We start from the raw sequence: 9461 nt of genomic DNA, 5'->3' as shown, positions 1-9461 counted from the left end.
ATGATTACTTATTTTAAAAAAAACACATTTTAGCAAATAAGAGGTAAGTTAAATTATAATAAATTTAACCATAAAAGTTTACTACTCTAAAATATTTTATTCTATATTAAAATTAGTTATGCTGAATGCGTAAAATTATATACAAGAATGTCCATTCAATTTTGTCAACAACTAGCATTGCATTGAAGCATTTTATAAATATATCACTTTTTATTTATTTATTTATTTATTTATTTATTTATTTATTTATTTATTTATTTTTGTCACCCAATTCACAATACAGACCAGGCAAAGGGCCTGGGTTGAGGTGTACATGGGGTGCATTTACTGTACCTCCTCTTTCTAGACAGTCAGTGTAAAGAACACAGCCTGTGGTAAGAATTGGGAGGCCTTATCTTTTCTTTTCTTTTTTTTTTGATTTTATAAATATAAATATAAATATATATTCTCTAAAACTAAATAGCTCTTGCTACCACTTTTATATTTTTAAGATCAAGAGAATCAGACATATGCACTCATTATTTCCAATATGCTGGTCTTTTTCTTCAAATGAAATTCATATCTATCTTTTCCAGGAAGAAAAGTATAACAACTCTGATCATGATAAATTATTTACTTATTGACATCCTCTCTTTTCATAAAATTTCTATTTTTTGATATTTAATCCCATATTATGCTGTTTCTTATCTTAAATTTGCCTACCTGACTTCTATTTTATTTCTCCATTTCCTTATCAATCTTGCACAATACACACATTACTTACATCACTTCACTGAAATTTCTAACACAAAAGGCACTAATGGCTTCTCTATTGGCAAATCAGCAGATCTTCAGATATAAATTTTGACTTCTAATCAATATTTATTAGACACAATTCCTCTCTTGCCTCATATTCTTTCTAAATTATTAAAATGTCTCAATTTCTTTGAGTAGCTCTTTCCAATATAGATCTTAAATGTAAAGGGTGTCTAACATTCTGTCATTAAATTATCTCTTCTCTTAACAGGTTCTTGGGGTGCTTTAGCTCCAATCTCTTTGGGCCATATGAGAAGATTTTGGGGGGTTTATTATTAGATTGGACCAACACACGTATTCCATTATAATTTCTTTTTCTGTGTGTTAGATTTTATTTTGAGGCCATACTATCAATGCTCATGGCTTACTCCTGTCTCTGCAATCAGGAATTACTACTAGCAGTGCTTGTTATCTAAGGAATGAAAAGGAAAAAAACCTTAATAGGCTGTGTGGAAGTCAGTGTCCTCACTTCTGTGTACCAATAAATATTAATTTTATCTCAAGATTATTGATATTTATCACATCTTTAAAGAATATCTCACAGATAAAAACATGAACCCCTCAAAATAAGACATAAATATTCTTGGATAACTATTTTTCTACCTATCAAATCAACCTTGCAAGATGGTTTAGTCAAGTGACATATTTTAGTCAATAGATTAGATCGGAACTACTGTGTCATACTTTATAGACTGTTCCTTAAAAGGAAAACTAATTCAAATTCAAGGAGATACAGTGATTGATCCTTTCCCACAGTAATCAGAAGCATAATAAGCATAAATTAAACCCTTCATAGATTCCCTCATGACATATAGACAAATGTTCCAAAAACGAAAGCTGGAAGGCATGGCTATAGACAAATGTCTAACCAATATATATTTAAATGCAAAAGGCTCGGTTGGTCATTTTAAAAGAATGATGGAGTCTGATTATCCCTAACAATCTTTATTTTTTTAATTCTGGTACAGAATATTTTAAACAAGCTAAATTTATGAACTACAACCTGAACAAGCTATCTAGAAATAATGCAGAGTCGATGCTCTATTAACAGCTTAACTATAATTAACCCAACAGTCAGAAGTCAATATAAATGTCAGTATTATAAGAAAATGGATTTTGATGCTAGAGTGGTATAATAATAAATTTAATTAGAATTGTAATTGCTTTTTGAATCAGCAAATCTAAGGTGCTGTAAAGAAATATTATCATTTAAGATTTGCCACATATACTTTGAGTTTTATGTTTAATTTAAAAATATTTTACTTTCAGAAATATACAACAGAATACATAATATTAGAAAACACTAATATTACTAAACTATGTAAAATATTTTAATACTCCATTTAAAATAAAAACTAACAATATTTTCTTTAAGTTACTCAAGGTATCAAACATTTATATATATATTTATTCATGATTATTTGTTAAGTAAATGTTTTGGTCCGTGTACATATTCATATTTAGTTTTTAATCTGAATTTGTTCTTATTGTTTGCTTAAGGCTACAAATAACTGTGCTGAGGGATTATTCCTGGTTCAGTGCTCAGGGATCACTTCTGGCAGATCTCACAGATCTGGGGTATCTTTATTACACTTGGACGCCAGTAAGACAATTGACTCCATGCAAAACATGCCTTACTCTCGTAACTGCTTTGCAGTTCCAAATACCTTTATATTTGTAAAGAAACAACACAAACAAATTTTCTATTTAATGAGCACTATATTGGTAATGGAGAAATTGAGATAATTAAGTATCTCAACCTCACTATGCATGAAATAAACCTTTTACCCTTTTAGAGGAATACATGTTGGATTATATTATACATAATAGGCATCTTAGTCATTTTGTATTTACTCTGAAGAAATATTGGTAAGTATAAAGCTATGTTCATTCCACTTATTGAAGTTGTATTTCAACCAAGTGACTCAGATTATTTAGGGAAATTGCAACTAGAGGAACCCTGATAAATTTAGGAAGAGAATGCCAAGCCATGCAATAGCGCAATGGCATGAGGAGCAATAGACCAGAGTATAATTATAAACACATCCTTTTTAGATGTAAGCATATGTGTCCATTGAGAAAATACTCAAAGGCAGAAATCCACTACTCAGAGGAAGATGGACTTCATTAGAAGAGGGGAAGCTAGTGAACAAGTCAAAAGTCCTGATAATAATGTGAAAGGACCTCAAAAACCAATTCTCTTTAGATGACAACACCCAAATTAATTTCTTTTTGTTGTTAGGCACTATAGTTTACAACACCATTAATGCGAGAGTTTCATACATAGAACCTATAATAATTCTAATATGTGCAAAGTTTAAAGTTATTTGGAGGTCAAGGTATATCAATGAGTTATCTAAAGATTTATGATATTTTACTGTATTAGATGCTAATGGAACAATTTCACTGAAGGTGCATGGTAAATGCTGATCTAAGTTATTGTGGAAATAAATATAATCTAAAGACTATAAGAAAAATGAACTACATAGAAAGGTTATATTAAAGTTAATAAACAATTTCAATGGTCACACAGGTTAACCATTCTGGTGATAAGAATATGCTGAAAGCAAGCCATTTTGTAAATAGATTGTGGAAAGTAAGAGCTGAACTTTTTATTATTACAGTGAAAGTTGATAATATGCAAATATAAGAGCCTAGAATGAACCTAAATTCTGGTAATGTATTAGACTTGGAGACAGCAGTATATTTATATGTTTATAATTATAATTACATTGATAATATAATTATAATTATGTTTAAAATTATATAGATGCAGATGTTTGCTTTAAAATATTTAGTGTGTGTACAGTAAAATGTGTTTTGTATGTGTTTATTGCTTTATTGTTAGAGAAACATTGAAACATTTATTTAGAGCAGTAAGCACACCTACCATCTTCATTTTTGTTTTTAGTAAAATAACTAAAAGTAAAGACCCTAGTCCTTGAGAAATCACTGCTCCTAGGAATAAAACTGGAAATAAGAAAGATTATATGGGAGTACTTTAGTGTCAGAAAGTAACAAATTATCATTTTAAAGATGCAATCAAACTATTTTCTCCTTGATGATGGAATTTCAAGTAGGTACAGGAAAGTCTCAAAGATCAAATGATTCCTAGAGAAATTCCCTAGTCCATGAATGAAAACATTTTGTATTATGGCTAGTAAATCAAATGAACTCAATAAAATAGTACTATATTTTACGAAAAATAAATTTAATGTCAGTGAGCTCATAAGAAACTCATGTACATAAATGAATATTTAATTAAGAATATGGAACAACAATAATAGAATACACAAATTTCATAAACTTGAAAGATATTATTTTTAACATTTGTAATTGGAGTTTAACTTTTTATATTTTTCAAGTGTGTTACGACTATTAATTATAGTAGCATGATGATTGAATTTAAATAGCAATATATGTATGTAGTAAAGTTCTGGTTAGGGATAATAATATAGCTGATAGTGCTGACCTGGGTTCAATTCTTGGCATTTTCTATGTCCACAGAGCCTGAAGATGCATAACAATATGTAACAAAATATGATATAACCATATATTTATATGTTTATATTTATATAAGCACACAAACACATTTTATACATGAAGATGGGGAAATATATAACTAATTAGGTAGTCAAAGACACCCTACTATATTTTATAGAAACTGGGGATACATAAATACAAGCAACAAAATAAATAAATATATATATATATACACATTGTAGAGTTTTTATAGAGTTTATACTCTTATGCAAGAAAAGGGGCATAAGACCTAAAATATATATGCATATATAATGTATTTATCCATTGTATGTATACAAAATATATATAGTTATGTAATACATATTTAATATATATGAGATGTTGATAGTTCTAAAAATAAAAAGAAAGCACAGCAATAGAGTGATAGTTGTCCATATTTTAGATATTATTAGAAAAATCTCCAAGTTATTTATTTGATTGTATTTTCTGAAGAATGCTATTCATTTGCATATCTCTGAGAAGACATTACAGGAAAAGTAAACAGTTACATAAAATGCTAAAATCTGAGAATATAAGAAATAGTTTTCTCCCTAATAATGTTAGAAATTGGGAGAATATTTGAAGATGAAGACATACTGTTAACTGAAACTTAAATTTAAAGAAATTTAATATATATTAGATGGATAACCATTAGAGAGTTTTTTATTAAGTATAGGAATAATATGATCTAACTTATATTTTGAAAATATTTTGGTATTGGAGGAATAACTTTGTGAAGCATTTTGATTCTCAAATATTTTATGTTTAAAATATTATTACTAGAAAAAGTCACAAGTTATCATGGTTGTTTGAATTGAGTTGTTTATCCTATAAATGATGAAAATATATTGAATTCTAGAAAATATAATAAGATAAAGCCTTCTGAGATTTGTGTTTAAATGAAAGAAAAAATAAAAGTTTAATATGGATTCAGGTTTTTGTTCTAAACAAATGAATAGAAGGAATTAGTATTTACTGATTGAAAATATGGAGAAAATATTTTATAATGGATAAATTATGCCATGTTTTATGCATGAAAATATTATTGCACTCTTAAAATTTAATATAAACATCTATTTACGAGAGAAGGAGGCTTATAAAATGCCATAAGCATATAGATGTTAAATACAGCAGGTCTGAACAGTTCTCATAAATGAATTAAAAGAGAGTTAAATTCACCTTTTTCACTCTTGTTTATAGTCATGACAGCAATCTTACAAACCAGGTTATTTTTGGTACCTTAATATATTTGTGATTTGTGTGTGAATGTATGTGTATTTATCTTATATAAAATAAGTGGGCTCTATGGGCAAAAGTATTTATTTTCATGTTTGCTTTTCTCTAAATAGCAAAGGTTAGAAATGTTGAGTATAATTTATTACCTCTTTTCAAATTTTCACTGAAAGATAATCTTGAAAAGGATTTCTGCATGCATTCTTTTTCAATATCAACTCCTATTTTATTCTATAGAGTAATTTCTAATTTCAGTATCATACCTCACTCCATTGTTGTGGAAAAACAGAAGTCTATTTTTGTTTTGGCCCTTTGCCGAAGCATTACTAATGTAGATAGCTATCCTATGTCAATAATTGCAACCATAGTTGCTATGTATCTTCCTAGCTCTTTATATATATGCTTTCATTATGTTCTCAGTAACATTGGCCATTCTGTTTTGTGAGTATTGGTGTAGGGATACAATTTTTTTTTATCTGCTAGAGAATTTACTTTGTGATCATTAAACCAATCCATCTTGTTATTTAGTTTCCATGTAGGAGATTAAAATTTGGGGGATAAATGGTTTTAAGGCCTTTATACTGAAAACATCTAAGCATGAAAATAAATGATTCCCTGTTTGAAGAAAATAAATACTCCGTGTTTTATCTCTTCTGAACATGTCTGCCCTTTAGGTTACTTATCTAGAACTAAATTATTAACTTGAGTTTGACCTGAACAAGCTTATAAAAGTATACAATTTACTTAAATTCTCTTTTGTGTGACCTTTACTAGACATGGTTAAGATGGATTTTTTGGTCTACTTTGTAGTTTTTCTTTAATACTAGTTGATATTTGTCATTATTTATGCATTTTATCAGTAATAAAATTTTTATTAATCTGTTTATTCTGATAAAATTAATGGAACTCTTCTGATTGTGACTTATAGAGAATTTTGGGGGAAGATTTATGCTACATGCCACAAAGATATTGCATTTATTGGCAATTATCTCATGCCTCAGGTTGTAGAGACATGGAGTTAAAGGATATTTTATCCCATGTGATATATGCCAGGTTTTATAAAACATCTCTGACTGCAAAGTATCTTTCCTTTAATAAAAATATTTAAATAAAATTGAAGCATATATTTTATTATACATGAAACATAATCACAATCATTCAATTGTCTGATAATATGCCTTTGATATTTTAATGTAATATTCTTTAAATCCTATTTCCACTTTTGCGCCTACAAAACTAAATGCATTTTGTTCAACTAGCTTCTTAAATCTCAGTTTCTTATGGATTCAAAGGAAAACACGAATAACTTTCTTTAACCTATATTTTGAATAAATTGCATCTAATTGGTTGCAATTGCCTAAATATATGTTGCTATTGCAATGTTAAACACAAATGCAATAATGTGTATCTATGTGTCATGAATTGAAATTTATCAAATGCTCTGAGATTTGCAGTGCTTATTTAAAAATTATTTATAAACTTTTGAAAACTAAAAATGGCCTGACAGGTAGGCAGCCCCCAAAGATTCTGACACATCAAGGGAAGAAGATCAAACAGAAATATAGCTGGCATAATCACACTATAGACCGCAGTAACCCCACTCCAAGGGGGTTGAAAAAACAAGTAGAGATGAAATAGAAAGAAACCATAAGGACATGAATCAAAAGGTGGATAAATCAAAGACCATTTGACATTCAAAATGATCTTATTTTTATTTTACACTTGACAAAGTCAATAAAAATAGTTGAACTTAGCTATCTGAACTTATCACCTTAAATATGTGGGAAAAATCCAAAAAAAAGTATGTAAAAATGTCCCTATTTTGTATTTTTGTATTCCTTTGAACTTCCATAACATACAGGACAATGCCATTAAATTATATATGCAAACTAAATTTAAAGTGCCAGTTGCTAATTTTAATTTTTAGCATTAATTATATTTCTTGTCAATTTTATGGTGTTATACAATATTACTTGAAAACTGTGTACTTTCTTATTAACCATAGGATGTAACATTTCGAAATTATTTTTATTTGCCATTCATTTTTATTTACAATTTTAGTTTGGAATTAAAATTTTATATTTTGTTCTAACTCCATAATAACTTGGTGTCAATTATTTGGATTTAATTGCTTCAATATATTTTGTACAATCATATAATATAGTATTTATATACAATAAACCAGAGAGTCACCAAATATTCATACTAGATTACAAGTGACTCAACTTTGAGGAAACACTTATAGTATTGATCTGGTGAAATCATGGAATGCTAGAAATGGAATCCAGTTGATGAATTTTTAAGAAAGTGGCCTACATTCTATACTATAGTTTCAGCTCCTTAAATAGGTGCAATTTTGGTGACATATGCTTTATAATGCATAAGTGAAATATATTAATATTTTCAGACATATTCACATATAGGGGCTTGCAATATGATTCTAAAGGTATGCATATTTAAATGTGCATTAAAAGAAACACAAATAGTAATAATTTTTGCTTTAATTAAGAGATCCTCTTGGGCCGGCTAGGTGGTGCTAGAGGTAAGGTGTCTGCCTTGCAAGCGCTAGCCAAGGAAGGACCACAGTTCAATCCCCTGGCGTCCCATATGGTCCTCCCAAGCCAGGGGCAATTTCTGAGTGCTTAGCCACAAGTAACCTCTGAGCATCAAATGGGTGTGGCCCGAAAAAAAAGAGATCCTCTTTAAGTTACTTCCTTTATAAAAATACAATTTTTACTCATTTCATCTAAGAAATATTAAACCATGTGAATCTATCTTTCCCTTTTGTACTCCTTTCTTCAAAAGTCAGGTTTAAGGTCAAATCTAAAAGTGACTGCTATAATGAATAGTCAGTATTTATATATATAGAACTTTTAGGAATTTATTGAGAAAAATAGTCTTCTGGGGAAATTTACTTTCATTGAATTAGATGGAATATCACAATCTTTATCATTGCCATGATCGTTTGGACTTCATCTTTTCTCTTTTGGCTACCTCTCTTTTTGCAAAGATAGCATTATAAACATGTACACATTTACTATTTTCTTTCTCTGTTGTTTCTATTAAAATGCTAATCAAAAATTGCATTAAGTGTCCTTTAAATATTACCCTGATATCTCATGTGACCTAAGTATTAGTTATATAAAGAAAATATAAACAAAAAGTTGACACTCAATTCTTTGTTTTTCAGAAGTATCTATTACTTTTCTAAACCTATCATGACATTTGCATGCTTTGTATTAGTTTGTTCCTCTTGAGATGCCTTAATTTCGTCTCTAAAATTTTTTAAATCTAGAAAATCTTATAGATATTTATTCCTTCACTAGTAAAGAATGTCTTATTACCTACATATAAACTACATTTTCTATGGAAAAGCAGAGGCCAGACCAACTACTTTTATCTATCTTTCAGTAGAGAAGCCTTTTATTCACTGTCATAGGTTACTTGGTAGTGAAAGTCACAAAGCAGTTTCACAGCTTTTGTCAAGGCCAGAAATGAAAGATAAATTAAGAAAAAATCATAAGTAGTAAACAAGCCATCACCACAGCAACAAAGTTGGAGTATCTACTGGTTTGGTGGTATGTTTTTTTATTTTTTTATTATATTAATCAAAGTGGATTACAAATCTTTCACAGTAATATTTTAGGTACATAGTGATATTGAATCAGGGGCGTTTCCACCACCAATGTTGTCCTCTCTCCACCCCTGTTCCCCAGGCTGCTAGTATAGGTGGTCTGCTCTGTATCTAGTATGTTGTAAATTGGGTATTGATTCTGTTGTCCTTGGCTTTGGAATTGGTGTTTAAGTCTGATCTTTTTATTTTTACTTAATGTTCATATGACTGTTTGGTCTTGGTAACCTCCATTTTTCCCCCTCCATTTAATAATGAGATTGGAATTGGGAATAATTGT

At 29.1% G+C, this 9461-nt stretch overlaps 1 non-coding gene across 1 annotated transcript; it reads right to left on the bottom strand.

The window, feature by feature from the left end:
* Positions 1-258: 258 nt before the first annotated feature.
* On the bottom strand, positions 259-391 carry LOC125997770 (small nucleolar RNA SNORA51). The gene has a single exon (XR_007491789.1). It is a non-coding gene; the product is annotated as a small nucleolar RNA SNORA51 (small nucleolar RNA).
* Positions 392-9461: the final 9070 nt, after the last annotated feature.

The sequence above is a fragment of the Suncus etruscus genome, chromosome 19 (genome assembly GCF_024139225.1).
Source record: "Suncus etruscus isolate mSunEtr1 chromosome 19, mSunEtr1.pri.cur, whole genome shotgun sequence".
NCBI lineage: Eukaryota > Metazoa > Chordata > Mammalia > Eulipotyphla > Soricidae > Suncus > Suncus etruscus.
The sequence above is the reverse complement of the archived record's forward strand: the minus strand, read 5'-3'. Positions and strand labels throughout refer to the sequence as shown.